The sequence below is a fragment of the Callospermophilus lateralis genome, chromosome 6 (genome assembly GCF_048772815.1).
Source record: "Callospermophilus lateralis isolate mCalLat2 chromosome 6, mCalLat2.hap1, whole genome shotgun sequence".
NCBI lineage: Eukaryota > Metazoa > Chordata > Mammalia > Rodentia > Sciuridae > Callospermophilus > Callospermophilus lateralis.
This window is the reverse complement of record NC_135310.1, coordinates 67,310,539-67,330,134: the sequence shown is the minus strand read 5'-3', so window position 1 is coordinate 67,330,134 and position 19,596 is coordinate 67,310,539. Positions and strand designations below refer to the sequence as shown.

The following is a 19,596-nucleotide window of genomic DNA, read 5'->3' as shown; positions in this document are numbered from 1 at the left end:
GGTGAAAATTAGCAACATCAGGGTTGGAGCTAACCCAATCACATTTGTCACCTACTATGAAGTACAAGAAGGATGCAATATCATTTCTTTAGCATTCTTCATTAAAATTAAGGGCTGGGGTTGTGGTTCAGTGGTAGAGCACTCATCTAGCACATGTGACACCCTGGGTTCGATTCTCAGCACCACATAAAAATAAATAAATAAAGCAAAGGTATTGATTCCAACTACAACTAAAATATAAATATTTTTTAAAATGCTAATTTTTACATTGAGTTAAAAATGTAATAAGTACCTTGTATATCTTTAAAATATCACTATTATAAATGATGAAGAAAGATTGAAAAACAGTTCCAGATTAAAGAAGTATGATAATTAAATGCACTCCTGGGTCTGGGAAGTAAATAGCAATAAAGAACATTATTGGAACAATTAATCATATTTGAATATGGACATGGATTAGATAATTGTGATGTCTTGATTTTTTCCTGATTATATAATTAAATTGTGGTTATGCAGTGAAATATTCTTAGTTCTAGGAAATAAATCTTGGTACCTTTAGGACAGACATGGTATCTGAAATTTATTCTCAACAGTTTCAGAAAAATACAAATATATATTTAGAAAGACTGAGAGAAGATGACAGAATAAATGGGGCAAAATATAGACATCTAGTCAATCTTGCAAAGGGTATATAGCACATAAGTTCTATGTACTATTCTCCCCACCATTCTGTAAGTTTGAAGTAATGCAAAAATAGTAAGAAATATAGTGTTAAAACTTAGTAAATACTAAGAACTTTATAAAAGATACAAATATTTTAAAATATTTGTATCCATGGAAATATGGCCAGAATTACTTTGGCCTTATATAAGGACTCTTGGGATTGCATGCCCTGGGCTTAAGCCACCTAGGCACCATCTGAGTCATCGTCTTAGCAGATAGTGCCCCATAGCTAGTGACCACCATATTACCATGATGCTCATTTAGTTCATGTCTAAGTCTCATGATTTGAAGCATTCAAGTCTCTGTTTGCATAGGTAGTTAAACCTAAATTTGCTTATTTAATAAATAATCATTTATCTTTTTTGATAACATAAAAATTTTCAATACCGAGTGCTCATAGGAAGCACCCCCTTTTAAGTAGAATTGTAGATATTTAACCAAAAAATGGACAAGTTTTGAGGAATAATACTTCAATTGCATAAAATGAGAAACCTTGAAAAGCAACAACTGAGTCTCAACATCTGGTTGAAAATAACAATCAGAATAGGAGTACTTTCCTGGCATTTTAGATAAGATGAAAGATTTTTATACATAGAATTTTCTTTTGACAGAATGAATATTTTCTTAACATCTTAATTGTTTTTCTCTAGAACACACTCAACTTTCCAAGTGCTAGAAAAATTGATCTCCCCACTAATAGCTTTAAATTCCACATATCAAAATCTCAAAATATAGGAAAGCCATTTAACTGAGTCTTAAATTCTTCCTCTACTGAATGAGGTGATGCTGGTGTCTAGGGTATAGGATTGTAATTATTAAAAATTTGAGTGATTTTAAAACACATAGTTAGTATCTGGCATAATTAGCACTCATACAAGGAACACAGATTACAGTATTTTTGCCTGCAGTGACATTTGCTTGGTAATCATGAGGAACATTTCTTGTTGAGCTTTTCTTTAGCTCTCTCAAAGTGACATATATAAATCAGCTTTCCCTTACATGTTGAACAATATATGGATTGAAAACGTATTGAAAATAATTTAAAAATAATCATCCTGTTCTTATCCCCAGCTTTAATGGAAGTTCACTTCCTGGGATTAGTCAGATACTGATGTAGAAAAGCACATGGGTTCTCCTGTAGGCACTGTTTCTATATATAGTGGCTACAAAACAGTACTGAAAGACCATAGATCACAGCACAGGGTCCACCTTCCCATAGCTGTATGAATTTCCCTCTTGTTCTAAGAAATGCCTTTTTTTTAAACCATAAGATCAAATACCACATTTTATTATGATTATTGTTATTGAAATTTTTAAAAACTCTCTCCTAATTATATGAAGACTTTAATTTCAACTTCTGGGATATTTTTAAACACACACACACATACGCACACATGCACACACGCACACACACACACACACACACACACACACACACCTCTATCTTTATAGACAGATGAAAGCACTCTATTACCTCTTTGAAGAAACTAAAATAGAAAGTAGTTTTCTACCTATGAGGCACAGCCCTTCCCTAGTCTTTCTGTAAGTGGAATGTTAATAGGAAAAGTTATCGAAAAGAATTGTTTCTGTTTGGGCATAAAGAATATTCCCTAGACAGATGATGTCATTTTGGATTGATTTCTTTCTGTGTTTATTTGTGTGTAGTGTTATTACTTTCAAGAAAGAAAATGGGGAAAAGATATACAAGTGAACAAAACACTTTTCCATGAGGGTTTTAAAACACATCTTACATAAATAAGTGTCAAGTATAATAATTCCTCTTTTTTGATTCACAAATTCTACTTACCTCAGAAGGCAATATAGAAAAATCAGAAGAGAACAGATCCTCAGGGATCTTGCTCTGTCGTGTGTGTGTGCTATGTCTCCTCTATTTTCTTTGTCTTTTTCTCTGAAGTCTTATTTATTAACATGGAGACATAGTCTCAAATCTCTCCCAGTTTTCTCATTCCTAGACAGGTTTCTAGAAAAAGGAGTCCATTCCCAGCAGCTTGACTGACTTTCCTCATAGTTGGCAGTGCCTCTGCTTTCTGTCCTCTGGCTCCTGAGTTCCTAGCCCCATTAGATGCAAAAGCTAATGATGATGTATAAATTCTTGTCATATGTGAATGTGCTGAAATTGTTACTTAGCCAATTTTTGCCATTGTTCTTCTTATTCCATATCTGATTTTCTGATTTCTAACACTTAATTTCCTCTGAAGCCTTCATTCCTTTAAAATATTTGTATTCCTTCATGTCTCTCTCTCTCTTTCTCTCTATCTCTCTTCACTCCATATGTTCTTCTTAGACATAAAAATAATTCACTCCCCTAGTTTCAAATTCTGCCTGAAACCTGAATACCAATGACTACTTATAGCCCAACTTCCATCCTGTAAATTCTCATTATTCTACTAATTTACTAAAGAGTACATGTCTTTCCTGTGCTTCCTCTTTAGGAAGGTAGAACCTTATAGTAATATTATTAGCAAATATTTATTCCATTCTTCAACTTAATACTTTTCAATTTTATTCACTTATTCTGTGCAACACAGTTGGTGTGCATTCTATAGGTTCTCTTTCATGTAATGTTCACCAAACACTAAGAAGGAAGTAGTGTTGTTCCCCATTTTGCAGATGAACAGTGGAAAGCACAGTGTGAAAACAGAACATGCCCAAGGCAAACATGGAGTGAAGACCTGTCTGAAGGGCTACTGAGACAGGGTCTTAAACACATGTTATTCCACTTCCCTTCCTTCACCTCCTGTCTTTCTTTTCTTGCTAACACAGCTCTACCAGGTCTATCTCTCTAATATTTATCAATGAACTTGATCATCCCTACAATATCCTTGGTTTAGTCTTCATTATCTGTCACTTGGTGATTAGAAAGGCCTCTTTCTTTATTATTTAGTATACAACAGATTCTTGCCCCTTCTATTTTACTGTGAGAATTGTCTCTAAAACATCAACAGATCACATTAAACCACAAATTCTTTTTTTTTTTTAAAGACACATTTATTCAGCGTCATGATCAGACTATTACATTTAGCAATCAACAGCATGGGTAAAAAAAAAAAAATTAAACCACAAATTTTTATCATGATATATAAATTCCTTCAGGATTAAATGACTGTCTACTTAACAGTCTCATCTTTCTACTTTTGCATTTCTAACTATTTAACCATACTAAGATATGCACCAATTTTTAGATAAATTGATTGAACAATATGAAATCACTGATATTCAACCAATTTCAGTATACAGAAGTAGCAAGTTGATATTCAACTTGCTGAAACTGAATTTTATAATGTGAAACAACAGCTCCTCCCTCTGTTCTTCCTTAGCATTAATCATAGCCTCTAAACAACAATTTTTATTGTTCCATATAAGGAACCAGACTTCTCTTGGTTCACACTGCACCACCACTAAAATCAGACCCTCATGGTGTGAGGCACAATCCCTCTTTAAGGAGAAAAAGCCAAAGAATAAAGAGTACATGTCTTAAGTATCTTTAAGTATCCTTAAAAGAGACTCCCAGTATTATCACTTGAAACGTGCAAACATCTTATTAGCCAAACTTTATCCCAGCTCCAAGTGAGAGTGTAGAGATATTCCTTGTTCTGGTCAGTCTTTCTGTTGAACAAAAGAAGACAGTTGGTGACCACTAGAAGTCTCTCATACATATGTTTAGAATTCTCTTTCTGACTTTATCAATACTTCAGACATTATTGATTTCCATTTATGAGTCATGTGCAGTGAGCTCTTTTCTTCCCACCTCCCTTCTCTTATTTTTGAATATAAGTAAGTTACTTTTAAGCAAATCAATATCTAAATATGACCAGAAGATATAATTCACTGTACAGAAAGAAATTATCAAGATATTGGTTCCTTTAATACAGAGTCTTTTATTTAATACTGTGTCAATAAAAACGTTGTTGCTTGCATAATTTCTGCATAATTATCTTTAATACTTTATTACCACAATTCCATGCATTCTATCAGATCTACTTTTTTCCTGGAGTACTCCATCATAAAAGGCTCAATTCTCCTGCCAGTTAAAAGATACTGTATGCTAAGCCTACTGAACAGTTCATCTTGACACTTCTCTATGGTACTCTACTTTGTTGGAGACAAAGATCTTATATTTTCCCCTTCCTTGAATGATTTCCTCATTTTGCTGGAACACATCCTTCACTAAGAGCTTACAAAATGCATGGAAAGTGAACCTTCAAAGCAGGTTCTGATCTTATTCTTCAGTGGTAGCCTGAGTGTAAAGTTCCCAGAATTATGCATACAGATAGATGAGAGACAGGGGATGATTAGCAAGATAATAGATGGATAGATGGATGGATGGATAGATAGAGAGATAGGTAGACAGACAGACAGAAGGGCAGACAGGCATTTCTTGCAGAATTTTAAACACCATTTTCTATTGTCTCATATTCATAAAATGTGGAACTTTCTGTATTTGTCTTCTAAGTATCTTCTTTTCTGTAATATTTCCTCCCTTCTTTTTCATTGTAGTTTCCAAAATTTCCCTGACTTTAAGTTTTACATATCCTTCCTTTCTTCCTTTCTTTTTTCCTTTCTTCTTTCTTTCTTTCTTTCTTTCTTTCTTTCTTTCTTTCTTTCTTTCTTTCTTTCTCTTCCTTCCTTCCTTCCTTCCTTCCTTCCTTCTTTTTCTCCTTTCTTTCTTTCTACCATTTTCCCCACTAGAGACAGTCTTGCTATGTTGCCCAGGCTGTCCTCAAATCCCTGGACTTGAGCAGTCCTCAGATTCATGAGAAATGGGGAAAACAGGCACATGCCACCAGGCCTGGAACAAAAGGTCACTGTTTTAGTGGTTGTTAGTGGTGGTGGGTTTTTTGATTCATTTGCTTGGTTTTTGGTTTGGGGGGGGGGTGTGGGCATGGTTCTGGGAATCAAACCCCCAACATGTTAAGCAAGTACTATAATACTACTGAGATATATCTCCATTTTCCAAATTTTTAGCTTACAAAACTTAACTGTTTACTGATTTTTGAAGTAACATTGTTTTTTTCTAATGGTTACAACATGTTCTCACTAATCTCAAACCCATTTGTCCCATGGTCACAAGTGTGGAATAACAATAAAAAACTCAAATATATACTATAATCATAAAATATACAATATGGTTATATAATGATAAAGCTATAATTATAACATTAATTTCAATTAATATAATGATACATATAAGCTCTAGCTTATGATCTCCAAACAATTTTAATGCACTTGGTGTCAATTTCATTTGAAATATTCACATAATTAAAAACTTGGAACTTAATGGGTTAAAGAAATAATTGGAACTGTGAAGTTTTTCATCTGGAAGGGGTTAATTCTGATTGGTGTGTTGTTTTATTTCTTCTGAGTACTTTCTCTATAAGTTTCTTTTACCTTTCATTCTTATTTAGAGTGTTTGACACTTATGCCTTGAAATTTTTAATGATATATATATTCACACACACACACACACTTAAAATGAAAAATAGAAAAGCTAATCAGCAGTTTTCTGTATATGAATGAGGTATGTCAACTGGCATGTTTCACTTTGAAGTTACTGAGTGAGAACTGTATTTCATTAGGAGATCTCAACATCAATATATGGAGTTTTTCCTAAAGCCATTTCCAGAGAGAAGTTCTCCCTTGAAGAATTTAACAGAGACCAATTACAAAGATATGAACAGGGTTAAAGGAAACCTCCGAGGGATAGGCAGGGCCCCAGAATCATCAGAATCAAAGAGCTATTCCCTCCCTAGGACTGAAGAGGTAATAAAAGGAACTGTTGGTACAACCAGGTGGAGCTGCAACTATAGAAGAGTGTCACTTTGCCCTGCAGGAGATGTGGACTTAGGCAGAAGAGAGCAGGCACTGCCAGACGTTGGCTCAGCAGATAAGGAATAAATGCCTGACACTTCTTGATGTCTCCGTTTGGTTGAACCAACAGGAAGCCAAAGAGCCAGCCCTATGTGATAGATGAGAGTGGATCACACAACTGCTTCAGCATAGGCTCCCCAGGAAACTGCACCTCTACCACCATTGCTGGCTCTTCTTGATTGCTTGTATTTTGTGTCATATGTATTTTTAAATATTCTTAAATATCATCCCTGTTTATATTAACTTCTTAAAATTTCACAAAATGTAATAAACTTTCATTTATTAATGCCTTCTCTTATGTTTCCCTTTCCTCTATGGATGATGCTGTATGTGGGAGCCAGGGGGGTGTATTTTACTTCATTTTAATAGAGTCTGAAGGAGGAGAAGCAATAAATGGGTATGGACAACTTGACATCATGTCCAATCAAAACTCTATTTTTTTTCCTTTGATCTTGGACTTCTTGAACCATTTATAGATCTATAGAGTGCTATGCCTCCAGGGTCTTTCTACATCAATCTGGAATCACCTCCATTCATCTGAATAATTTCAAATCTTTCAAGTCACCTGTCCTTCTCTAGGAAGCACTGCCTGATCATTCCCTGACTGTTATTAATGCCCTCTTCTGAGCTTTTAGCATTGTATGTTTACCACTATCATGATACTTTCTCCATTTTGCTCCGATTATGTCCGCCTCCTCAATGCACTGTTAGAAAAGTATATCTCTGTGGTTCCCAAACTTATAATCCCAAGTCCTCCTATTTATATTTTTAGTAATTTTACACCTCCAAATGAAATCAATAGTTAATTTTTCCTACATAACATTTAAAATATCTGTAGGCTTTATAGCCTTCTATAGCAGAACACGGTCTCTTGGCACCCACTTGCTCAGACTCAAAACCAGAGCTGCATCCTTTCCAAAGCCAAAATCAGTACTTGAGGAAGAGTGAGCACATCCTTTTTTGTGACTTCAGAATCTTGTGTTATGTTCCTCATGCAACAACATATAGCCTAAGAGAATGGTTTCCTTTGCTAGCAACAAAACATGTATTGGGAAAGGTATTTTGGAGGAGTTATTGTGGTATATCATAATATGTGTATATAAAATTTTAGTTATGCATAATTATATGTATATAAATTATATATAAATATATATAATATATTATATATTTTTTATAATTTTGTATATATATAAAATTTATCCAAAGATGCTACACAGTTTTCTGCCAAGGGAATAAAAATCTGGAATGCCAGTGAATCCCAAAACTTATTTTGGCAGTATGAGATTCCTCAACAGGAGATGCAGTTTGTGGCATTTCAGTGAATGCATTTGAGATAGGGTACAGAGAGAAGAACTCAGATTATTCTGTTTATTGACATCATAAAAATCAAATCCAACAACAAAAGAACCACCAAGTGTGCTTAAAACCCAGAGCCTTCTTTTGATTGCTGTCATGTCAGTTGCCAATTCTTTGGTAAACAGTGAATTGTACCAGAGGTCAAGAGACATGGGTCCTCATCTACCTTGAGGCATGATATTTTCACTTAATACTGGTAAGAATAAGGATATTTTAAGTGAAAAATATTGAAATGACAGCATAATATGATCTGATTCATCTCTGACCTGAAGTTAAGTCATTTTGCACATATTTTGGAAGATGCTCCTATGCACTGTAATCACATAATTAATTAGACCTTTCCTCAGCTCAGAAATCTTCCAAAAATTGAGTTCATGACATCAGCACTAAAAATTTTCAGCTTGAAGGTACAATGTTCACATGACTATTAAATTCAAAATGTTGTATAAAGTGCCTTGGAATGTTCAAGTCCATGGGTAATCTGTAAAACTTGGTCTGGCTGCCAAGGTGAAAGCTTTTAGTTCTTTTGTTTTTACTTTGAATGAAAAAAGAACTAGGTCAAAAACCCATTAAAACTGATGGGATTATCAATTACTATGCATCATTAAGAACCCCTTCATTTGTGGATAAATCTTTTAATTTTAAAAAGTCAGTAATTTTAGGGGGAAAAAGAACTTGAGCTTAGTTAAAGATGTGTAAAAATTCTAAGAATATGAATAAGGTATGGGAAATAGAAGTTTTTATATCCTAAGAAAGTACGTACTTCATTTCAAGCCTACATTTATATGAAGAAGATAAGAGAATTTTAAGTATTATATAAAGGATATCACTACATCAATACTATTATTCATAATACATAATGTACTTTGAGTCATTTGAAATCATGTTCACTTCACATATTCCTATAAATATTATAAAGAAGCAATCTTACATCAAATAAATAAAAAATGCCCTCAATATAGAATAAGGGAGCAATGAAAGGTCATTATTTTTAATATAAGACTAATCTTTGATCAAGACAAAACTTGAATTACTCTGATGTTTGCAGCTCTATTAAGAACCACATTGAATATAGCAGCTGCTAATGCACAGTATATGTATGTGGTGCAAGAGACTTGAATACCACAAATAGTTTTTCTGCTAATGACTTGATTTTGTAGAATGATGAACAAAGAAAAGGGTAACCCATGATTTGCATAGTATGTACATTTTTGGAAAACTCAGCACATATAAGTAAAATGGCATTAAGCTCTGGACTCAGATAACTACAAATTTAATATTTTACCTCTAGTCATGTTTTCCCCATATTTTAACCTCTTGAAATTAGGAAATTTATCTTATAGTCCAAGACTTCTTAGTCTTTTTCAGCCAAGTGGTAGTGCAAATGAGCAAACTTGATCAGCTCATCGTGTTGCCGTCACTTCAATAGAGTTATCTACTTTGCAGCCACTATGTGTGTTTAAATTAGTTGCTATATATTTAAAGAGATTTTGCTGTGATTCTGCATTGGAACAAATAGTTTTTCACAAGGGCAAAAGCAGAGCATCATTTTAAAATTAAAACATATTTTTCTTTTTTTTTAGAAAGAAAGAGAGAGAGAGAATTTTTTAATTATTTATTTTTTAGTTTTCAGCAGACACAATATCTTTGTTTGTATGTGGTGCTGGGGATTGAACCTGAGCTGCACGCATGCCAGGCAAGCCTGCTACCACTTGAGCCACATCCCCAGCCCCACATATTTTTCTTTTATTAATATTCATTTTTTAGTAGTAGTTGGATTCAATACCTTTATTTTATTTATTTTTATGTGGTGCTGAGGATCAAACCCAGGGCCTCGCACATGCTAGGCGAGTGCTCTACCACTGAGCCACAACCCCAGCCCAAAACATATTTTTCTTTAGAAGACATCATTCATTATTTTTCCCAAAGGCACATCTAATTGCTTTATGAAACAATTCCTTCATTCCTTTGAAAAAGACACCATAAATAAGTCTTACATTTCCTTAACATATGGAAGTATTCACTTGCATATGCAGGAGTTGGGTACTGCTTCTGCTGGGAATTATTGCCCCCATACTTGTTCCAGGAACTGGTAGATAACAGGTGTTCAATAATTTTTTTTTTCAAAAAATGATTGATCAATGACTAAATTAAAATTTCCCAACAGTTTGAACATTGCTTGCTCAGCCACTGATCCTGGATTTGGAATGGATTATTCCTTCCATGGGCTGTAGCTCTCTAATATAAATTTTGTGCCCCCTATTTAACAGCGCATTGTTTTAGCAACTGAAATCACAGTATGATTCACTTTTTTCATCCACAGACACATTTAATAAATACTATGAACAATCTAGATATTGTACTAAGTTTTGTGTAAAACAAAGTTCATATAGACCACTTAGCTTACAACATCATAGGCAGAATATTTTAAAAGCAAAAAATAAAAAATAAAATGACATAAGAACTCTGAAGGTGAAGAGGGGGGTATAAATAAGATTCAGTTAGTTTTGTTCATACTAATTCCTTTTGCCAGTAGTAGATATGTTCTCATTTAAGATGCAGATGTCAGTGTCACCTCAGTATCCCAGGAGACTACCACAAAAATTCTATTTCTGTAAGATTCTTTTGGCTCAATGGAGAATATAATTAGCAAAAAAAAAAAAAAAAAAAAGTATGAGCATAATATTTTCACTTAATACTGGTAAGAATAAGGATATTTTAAATGAAAAAATATTGAAATGACAGACTTTATATTGTTTTTGTTTTAAGCTCTTATTTTTTGTCTCAAGAGCACTATAATTTCAGCCTCAAGAGACATACCCAGTAAAAGTGTTCCCATGCAACCTGTCCAGCATAATATAAAGCAAAGCGGAAAGTGAGTCAAATTCTTCATTTCTTTAATTCAATAAGTTGGTAATATAAACCCTGACTGATATTTTAATTACCAGACACATGTAAATGTACTTTTATAAAGTATTGTTACTACTGTTATAATATTACAAAAACTATTTTACACATTATGATCACTTTAAAAAAATAGTTTTTTCTTTCTCTTCTTATACACACATGTATATGTACAGGAATCTTCCCCAGATCTCAGCATTTTAGAAAGAAAAAAAGTGAAAAGTAACTAGATGTCAGAAGTAAAAATCAAATTAATAATTACCTATGTTGAGTTAGAGTTGTGGCTGAAGATATTACCCTCAAAGTCACCCAAATCTAGTTTCCACACAATTATATTTTCAAAATTTTATATTTTCAAAATTATATTAAAATGTCACTTTTCACAAAAATAGTAAAAAATAACCTAATTAAAATTAAAATCCTGGGCCAAAAAAAAAAGGCATTCCCCCAGTGGTCTCAGACATATCTACCTCTTTAACTAAAGAGGCAAATCCATCATTTAAAAAAAATATTTAAGACATACCTGTCAATCTTTGAGAAACAGATGAACGGATGAAGAAAGTGTGGTATATATTCACAATGGGGTTCTACTCAACCATAAACAAAAATGAAATTATATTGTTTGCTGGAAAATGGATGGAACTTTAGAACATCATGCCAAGTAAAATTAGCCAGATTCAGAAAGTCAAGAGTCGTATGTTTTATTTCATTTGTGAAAGTCAGAGAGAAAAAAAAGATGACGAGGGAATCTCACAAAATAGAAGGGAGAACAGGAGAATAGAAAAGGGGAAAAGGGAGTTTTGGGGAAATAACATCAAATAAATTGTTATGTGCATGTGTGAATATATCACAATGAATCCCACTTTTAGATATAATTATAATGCACTAATTAAAAATAAATAAATGGAAGGGAGACTAGTAGATTACAGGAAGAGGTTGGGGGAGGAGAGAGGGGATGGAAAGGGAAAATACTGAGGACTTAAATGGAACAAATTATGTTATGTGCATGTGTGAATATGTCATGACAAAACTCACTATTATGTATAATTATAATGCACTAATAAAAACATTACAAAAATCTCAATCTTTGAGAAATGTATCTTTAATATTGTTGGAAATATTCTACCCTGAAATAGGTAAATAATTTAATGTGGTGAATTAAAACTCTCATGCCCCATCACCGGAGTATTTTATGATTTTTATTTCCCCAAATTTGTGATTCATTTCTGACCACTGAAATTTTTTTTCATGCTGATATTTGAACTTGGATTTTCTCAACTTCCCTCACCTGCCCTCCCCACCATATGCACGCCAAACTTTCTTGTTCCACACTTCAGAGTTGTAAAGATGTAAAGTTTACTGCTTGTTAGGGTGTTAATGAGATCATCTAAAATAATCTCAGTGGATAACATTTACAGATGCATTACAGCATCATGAATGTAGATGTGAGAATAGCCAAGTTTGAAACCTTAGAAACTCGCAAGTGCTATAGTTAAATCTTAAGCTCACTGCTATAGTTAAATCTTTTTCCCCCCATACTGAGAACCCAGGGGTGCTCTCCCACTGAGCTATATTCTCTAGCTTATTTATTTATATTTTTGAAACAGATTCTTATTTAGTTGCCCAGGTTGGCCTGGACCCTGTGATCTGCATGCCTCAGCCTCTGAGTAGCAGGGATTACAAGCATGTGGCACCAGGCCTGGATCAGTCTAGTTAAATATCAAGTCTGAAAAAGGAACTTAGTATTGTACTGCTTCTGTCTTTCATGAGTTAAGTATACTCTCCAATTTTGCTATAGTGACAAAATATATATGCATATATTTTTAAATGACAGTTAAAAATGATACACATGGTAACCTGACCCAAAAAAACACACAAATGCTGATGCATCTGAATATCCTCAGAATTTAAAAAAGCTTGTGACAAGTGTCATCTAAAAAAAAATATTTTTCTCCTCCTTTTTACCATTTGACTGGTACAGCTGGTAACTGGGGTAGCTGGTAATGTGGATGTAGCTCCATAATAGAACACTTGTCCAACATGCAAAGGCCCTGGGTTCAATTCCCAGCACTACAAACAAAACAGGTAGCTAGAAATGTGGCTCTGATTTGTATAATTTTTATTGGCATCTATTTCCTTTCCAGTGTAAAGTGAGGACATTCCATGAAGTATTTTCACAGGTGTGAAGCAATGAAGGAACTTGACCTTGAAACTTTAATTCATAGATAAGGTGGTGGGGGTGGGCAGCAAGCTGCAGCTGAGAATTAACAAAATATACTTGACTTCACTACTCATTAAGGCCTAATTCCACTCTTACATGAGCTTATTCTCTTAAAACAAAGGACCTGGGGTTAAATTCAGTGGATTAGTAGCAATATTCTGTAATTCGAATATGCAAAAGACAACAAGATGAACTAGAAAACTAAGAGGTATTTTCCATCTCTGAAATACAAATTGTGAGCTACATGTATCACTATTTTAAAAGTATAATTTACATATATGAAAAAGTTATTTCAAAACAGTAAATTTCATTTTTACCTTCTTTCAATGTAAATATCAAAATTCTTATGAATCACAGAGTAATTTAAGATCTTTTTAATTAGAACTGGATTTACTTCTTTCAATTTCAATCTATTTATCTGCATCAGCTATAGTGCACTTAACTAAAGTCCTTGATTTATTATCTCTCAGGGCCAAAACCACCTGTCTTTTTCTTATTTTGTGATACTGAAGCCACACTTTGCAAACTACTTTTCTGTTTTGTCAGTCAACTTGAACTTACATTCTGCCAATAGCAAGTGTAGAGGGAGAAGATGAAACTAGGGAAGAAAAAAACTTCCAGCAACATCTGTCCTGTAACTTCAAGAAATTACATTCTTTGTGGAATTCTTTGGAACTCTCTAGCTCTCTGACAGTGGCTTGAGCTAAACTTGTTATTTTCTTTCTGTAAGAACTCAAGTGCATTATAATATAATCTGTTGCATACTGCAGTCAATGTTATCATAGTTGGTACTTAATATTAATTTCCAATGGCACTTTTCAAGTACATTATCTTCAAGTCAATGTTTTAGCCAACATGTCTGAAACTGTCAGAATCTGATCAAGAGACACAAATCACACTGATAAATAGAACTGGAAAATTTTTAATATAAATCACACAAAAAAATCCAACACAATATTTACTATGCAGAATACAGAATTACAAAGGCAGTTGAATTCAAAGGCTTGCCAAGTTGTCATGTAAAATGTAGGATACTGTTTCATATGAAATGGGCCCTTGAAACTTGAAGTGAGAGCATCTAATTGGATTCATACCAAATTGAGAATCTTTAAACACCAAATCTTCCTTATCAGGAGAATTGGCTTCTCTCCCTTGTGTATAGAGAACAGCCTTCCTTTGCTTTTCAAATTTAGAATGACCTTACCTGAAACAGACAGGCATCACTAAGGGATGGCCATTATGCTCAAGGTATACCCCAACTGCCTTTTGACACCAGAACCACAACTAGCATCAAATCCCAACTTGCTATAAAGGATCAAATATAAGTATGATCCAAAAAGAATTGATTTAGTCACCAAAGAAATTATAGAATACTGCTAATATTTTGACAGAATCCAGGAAATATGCATGGGAACAGATTTTTAAGGATATCATACCAAGAAGGGCAGATTCATCCTGAATCAGGGTGAATGATTTGATTTGAGTGCATGTAGCAGAGATATTAGATTTTTATGTGTTGGCAAGTGAGGCTATAAATTGTTCTAATAGTTTAGTCAGTTGATTGAGAGTTGAACTCAACAGTGGACTATGCTTAATGGGATTGATATGCCAGAACTTCCTTGGCAAGATACACAGAAAGGAACATGAGAGATAAGAAGATAAGAATATTGGAGTGAATTTATAGTGTATAGTCTACATACATGCAACATGCATACATACACACACACCAACTATATACCATTACAGGGCCCAGAAGGTGGTTGTCTCATTGAAATATATTAGTGAGAGGAGCTTTAAAAATAACTGTTGAGGGGGCTGGGGTTGTGGCTTGCCGGTAGAGTGCTTACCTAGCATGTATGAGGTGCTGGGTTAGACCCTCAGAACCACAAATAAATAAATATATAAAATAAAAGTTATTATATTCATCCACAACTAAAAATATTTTTAAAATAATAAATAACTGTTGGCCAAACATGCCAGCACATACCTGTAATCCCAGCAACTCAAGAGGCTGAAGCCAGAGGATCACAACTTTGAGGCAGCTTGGGCAATTTAGCAAGACCCTGTCTCAAAAATGAAATGGGAAAAACAAAAGGAACTGGAGATGTGGTTCAGTGATAGAACACGTGCCTAGCATGTGTGAGGGCCTGGATTCAATCCCCAATATCATACACACAGAGAGTTGTATTAATTCTCATTTCTAAACCAGATATTTGGACATAACTTTTGGAATATTGGCATCAAGATAGGCTCCATCATTACACTGGGGATCCTAAAGTAATGGATACTGAAAGCTAGCACTGTACTGCCAAAGAATAATGAACACCCAGAACATTTTGACATACAGGGACATTTGGTGATACATAATCATGACAGTGTCTCTGGGAATAAGTACATAAATAGCCTATTCGAATACTGCTTGATTTATAAACAGGAAAAAAGAAAAACTCCTGGTTTTCATAATCAGAACTTTGACTTGAGTTGCCCCAATGGTGAGCCATTGCCTCTCACCCAATTTCCTGACCCAAGTATTTAATTTGTTTGAATAGATCAGGTCTCCTTGAGATCTTTTGATTATCATAATTACTAGGAGGAAAGATTCTTTAGTACTGCTACAAATACACTTCATATTTTCCACTAAACCTTCAGCCCAAAAGATCTGGGGCCATTTAACAGGCTGATTGTGTAGTTTCAGGGGCAGATACTGAGGTTTCAGGTATTACTACACATAGTCTCTGAAATAAAACTGATTCTTGAAGACTCAAAATGTCACTCTGGGGCTAGGGCTGTAGCTCAGTAGTATGAGGCACTGGGCTTGATCCTCAGCACCACATATAAGTAAATAAATAAAGATATTGTGTCCATCTACAACTAAAAAAAAATATTTTTAAAAAATGTCACTCCAGTCTTAGGAGTCAGATTAAGGGTTTATCGTGGCAAGGAAATGAATGGAGAAGGAGGCTATGTTGATTCACAATGACTTCTACAACCCAATACATGCTCTCTGCATTGATATCTCCAGCTTCTTAACATATGATTAGAATAGATACACTTGGCAATTTGCAGGATTCCAACATTGGCTCTTTACTAAAGTGGGGAGCATTACCATAGGAAAGGCCAAGTGGAAGCTCTTTTTTTAGGCTAGTAAACTAAAAGCAATACCATGTACCTGGATTAATTACAGGGATTATTGTCACCCTCAAAACTGTAACAGATGCAATAGTGGTGATTCCTGTCACATTCCTCACCACCTGTTTTTACTATGTAGAAGTCAGATGAATATTGGAGAATGACTATGAATTAGTATAATTAGATGGTTATTACAATTGTAGCTCCTTTCCCATTTACAATATCTTTTCTGGAGCAAATTGACATAATTTCTCACATTTGAGTATGCTATTTTTAACTCATCTAGTAATTTTTTCCCTAAAACTTTGAGCACTGGAAGTTTGCTTTCACCTGTAAAGCTGACAGTACACTTTGGCACACTGCAGATTCTGCATCAAGTCAACTCTGCTCTGTCATAACATAGTCTCCTATTTTGATCATCTTGACATTCCATCTGGTCTACATCACACTAATCTAAATGTTGATGATATTATGCTGATTGTATATGATGAGTGGAAAATGGAAAGCAATTGAGATGCCTTACAAAGACATATACGAATGAAAGGTCAGGAAATAAACTACATAAATTCAGAGGCCATACACATCAGGGAAATTGCTTGGAGTTCAGTAGTCTGGAGCATGTCCAAATATCTCTCTCAAGAAACTACCTATTATGGAAAAAAATGTGACTTTTTGGATTTTTAAGGCAACAATGGAGTGAGTTATTTCAGCTTAGCTACCAAGTCATGTGTAAGGCTCTCAGTTTCTAAGTGGGGATCAGAGCAAGAGAAATCTCTACAACAAGTCCAGCCTTCAATGTGAATTTCTCTTCTATACAGGCTGATGATTCAACAGATCCAATCATAGTTTTGGTAGCAAAAAGGAGATAATGTGCGGCATAAACCAGTAGGGAAATCTAGAACAGACCTGTAAGATTTTGGAGCAAATCAATGCCCTGTTCTGCAAATAATGATTCTTCATTAGAAAAACTGCTTCTGATTTAATTCTGAATTTTGAAAGGGATTAAACATGTAACTTTTGGATAGTAAGTGATCATATATGACCTGACTCACTGGAGTTGAGTTTGATGATGAATTTCTGCACACAAAAGAACAGTTGCACAAGTTGCAGGATAGCAATCACTTGATGTTCCAACAAGTGCTCATGGTTGAAACTGATGGTATGAAGTTAGTCCAGACCCAAAGCTTTCTCCACCACATGGCAGAAAAGCACCAGCTCTATTGCAAGAACCTCAAGAAGAGAACTGTGATTGACTGACATGAATGTGGAGGGTACACTGGATCCCCTGGAACTGCTTATCAGGCACACGTCCTTAAAACCAGATGATTAACAAAAGGAAGTGGTTAACATGACCCAGAAAGCTATTAGATACTTTACTGTTTTTGAAAGATTCAAGGGGTCATGGACAAAACTTTCTTGTTGATAATCAGCTGAGCCTTGCTGCTGTGATTCTACTAGAGACCATTTTGGTCCTAGAAGAGAAAATTCCTAATATCCTGTCAGCATTTCCTTTCCTCCAGGAGTACATAGTGAAATTAAATAACTTCCCGACAATTAGGAGATTCCTTGGGCCCAAAAGCAATATGAAATCTATGTGAGAACCATCTACAACATCTTTATGCTGTAAAATAACATGGCCTTCTGGGAGCCAGAGCTTGTGCCTAGAGATGGCTGACTGCAGTGCTATCTTAATTGATCTCAGCTCTGTTAAAAGTGCTGTGTTGAGTTGGGGCTTTCATGTCAAGGAAATCTTCTCTTTGAAAAATTTCAACCTTTATTTTTTTTAATTTTTGATCCAGTGAATAATTGTTACGGGACATTTTTTGGAAAACCTTTTTTGAGTTAGAGCTGGTCCAGTTACTCATTTCCTGATAATTAGCAGGATCCCATGTTCTCCCCAGAACTCCTTTCTCCTCTCTTTGTATCTAAATCCAGCCTCTTCCTAATTTTTAATGTCTAATAACAACTCAATGTTTAGTGAATGACTCTTCCTTGGGCTATAAGTCAAATGGTGGTAATGAATGCAGTTGATATTAGCCAAAATAAAGAAGTCACCAATAAATAAAAAAGTCAACAAAGGGCATCCAATACAAAGGAAATACTCAAAAATGAGATGAACAAAAACACATTCAGTGTCAATCATCTCCTCTCCCACATACCCTAGACTTTTTTAATAGATCCATTGAAAAAAAAAAAAGTGGTCATGTTGGCAGGAACAGAGCCTATGGAATTAACAACACCAAATTAACCAAACCAAGGTGACCTGGTTACCCCCCACTGTTGAGTGCCGAATCTAACAACTATAGAGATCAAAGTGAGTCTAATATGCCATGTGTCTCCAGGAGGAACAACCAGTCATCTAGCGGTATGTGGATTACATTGGACCCCTTTTATCATGAAAGGGCGCCACAGTCCAGCTGGGCAAAATAACCAGGAAGTGACAAGCAACTTGAAGGTTGAAGCAGAAACTGCTTTATTACGGAACAACAGTGGTATATATACCTAATTGATCACACACACAGCTTGACTCAATTAGCATCATCCAGATACAGCAATCAGCCAATAAGGAATCCCCACCATCTTAATGGCTCAGTGGAGTTGCCTCACAAACCACTCCTCCTGGCAAACTGCCAGGTGCCATCTTGACTTGGTCGCAGCCCCCAATAAAAGGGTAGAGACTCATCCTTACTGAAATAGACAAATGTTCTAGAGATGGGTTTTCTTTCCTTTTCCTTAATGCTTCTGCCAACACCACCATCTGTCAGCTCACAAAATGCCTTATCCACCATCATAGTATTCTGCAAAGAATTGCTTCAAATTATTTCATGGTAAAAGAACTACAGCAATGGACTTGTGTTTAAGGGATTAACTGGTCACATAGCATATTCCAGTACCAGCAGTGGCTGGACTAAGAGGAAGATGAATTCTTTTATTGAAGATAGCTCTAATTGAGAGACAAATCCTGTTTATCTTAAAGAAATTCTTATCTGGTATCTTCTACCCCACATCCAAATATATAGTCCAACAATATGAGGAGTGAAAGTGGAGTGGATATTCTCACTATTATGACTATGGCCAAAGTCGTATTCCCAATAGGGCATGGAAATGTACTCTGCCTCCACTTTCAGAAACCACAAAATCCCATGTAAAAAGGTAGGAATATAAGGAATAATTAAAGATAAGGAACACTAATGGCATCAAGTAAAAGACTCTGTGGTGTATGAAGGGGTTATATTTCCAACTCACTCCAGTAAACAAATTCAAGCTCATTAATAAACACCCCAGGATAGCCAAAGCATGTTATCACTTACTACCATTATCTTTTTTGACCCCTGAGTTGTGTGCTTAGTAAATATGTCTTAATTATTATGATG

The 19,596-nt window shown here is 34.9% G+C and overlaps 1 pseudogene; it reads left to right on the top strand.

The window, feature by feature from the left end:
- Positions 1–17,849, top strand: part of LOC143401885 (glutathione S-transferase A4-like) — a 33,227-nt pseudogene extending 15,378 nt beyond the window's left edge.
- The last annotated feature ends 1,747 nt before the right edge of the window (positions 17,850–19,596 follow it).